Below are 1,704 nucleotides of genomic sequence, written 5' to 3'. Positions count from 1 at the left end.
CCCGACGTAAAAACTTGTTTTTCTGACTCACGGGGCCTCAAAACGTCGACATTTGATAAAATCCGAAAAAGTTATTTTTCATAAAACACTAATACCTTCTCATTTTTGATAATAATGTAGAAATTATCAACAAGATTTGTAGAAATTTTTTTAAAGAATAAAATTATTGTCCCGTAAGTTACAACCGAAAAATTACAATTTCAAAAAAATGAAAGTTGTTTTAAATATTGAGTTAGACTAGCGACCGGGATAAATGCAAGTTGCAAGAAAACTGCAGTTCGAGTATTAAAAATTAAAACAGTGATTGATTTTACAAGGTGAATCTAGATCTGTTCAAAATGACATAATTTGCATATTTTAACGTTAAAATTTGAACTAATTTAATTCCAAAGCCTTAGTAGTGACAGAAGTGTAAAGTTCGAATTACTGGCTTCTTAAATGAATGCCTTTATTCAATTTCAAAATCATTTTGAAGTATTATTTCAATATAAAATATTCCACTTTTAATCTATTTGGTTTGGAAATAAAAAAAAACAATTTTCAATAGTAATCAATTTGAAAATGAATTGTCACAATTTCAGAGTGACCAATTTAAACTTCGAATGTTACGATTATAATTGTTTAATTTTTTTATTTGTATTTCCAAGGTCAAAGTATTTCATTTTGATTCTTAAAGAACAGTTAAATAAGCATTAATTTAGAAAAAAATCAAATAAGCTGGAAGTTTCTGAATGTTACAAAGAAAATAACAAAATTTGGAGCTTCTCAAGTATTTGAAATATTAGGATAACACTGAAAATTTCTAGGTAGATTTAAAATTATTTTTTATTTCGAAAAAGTACATAACTCAAAGAGAATGTTTAAAAATATTTCAAAACATTTCAAAAGATTTACAATATTAGAAAATATCTGGAAGCTCTTAAAACAATTTTGTGTGCAGGATTTTACAAAAATGTTAGGAAAAATGGGAATCAGTCTAAAAGACATTTAAAAGTTCCGAAAAAATTTTAAAATAATTTTAAAGGTTTGAAATAATTTAAAAGAGAATAGATACTTTTGATGATTTTGAAATGTTTTCAAATGTTGACTTTTTATTTTGAAAAATTACATAATTTTAAGAGGAGGTATAAAAATATGGGACCACTGACAAAAATTCCGAAAGGGATGAATGAAAAATTCCAAAAAATGAAATCTCCGGCACCTGAATAATAATTTTATAAAAATTGTATTAAAAAATACATTAAAAAGCACGTGTGCTTTGAAAGAAAAAAATGTTCTGCCTAAACTTTCTTCGTACCCACATAATAACATTTTTGAAACAAACTTTGCAGGATTCAACTCAACAACGATTTATATCAAAAATAGGAGCTATTCAATATCAATATTATCAATATTTACATAATTTTCGTTTTATATATAAATATATATATATATTTTTTTTAAATTAGAATCGTAGACTAAAATTCTACTTCTTTCGGTTCAGCTAAAAGAAAATCTAAATCAGTAGTTACCATTTTTTTTAAAACTATAATAATAATTGATATAACTATTATTTTTCGTGGAACTTTTCCTAATTATCGATAGGATAAATTATTAATACTCATTTGAAAAGATTTTTACTTAAGATTTGAAATGTGATATTATATTTATAGTTAATTAAGTGGTTAATAATTACTAATATTTCATTAAATAATAATATTTAAT

Source organism: Belonocnema kinseyi, chromosome 6 (genome assembly GCF_010883055.1).
Source record: "Belonocnema kinseyi isolate 2016_QV_RU_SX_M_011 chromosome 6, B_treatae_v1, whole genome shotgun sequence".
Taxonomy (NCBI): domain Eukaryota; kingdom Metazoa; phylum Arthropoda; class Insecta; order Hymenoptera; family Cynipidae; genus Belonocnema; species Belonocnema kinseyi.
Note: the sequence above shows the minus strand (reverse complement) of the source record.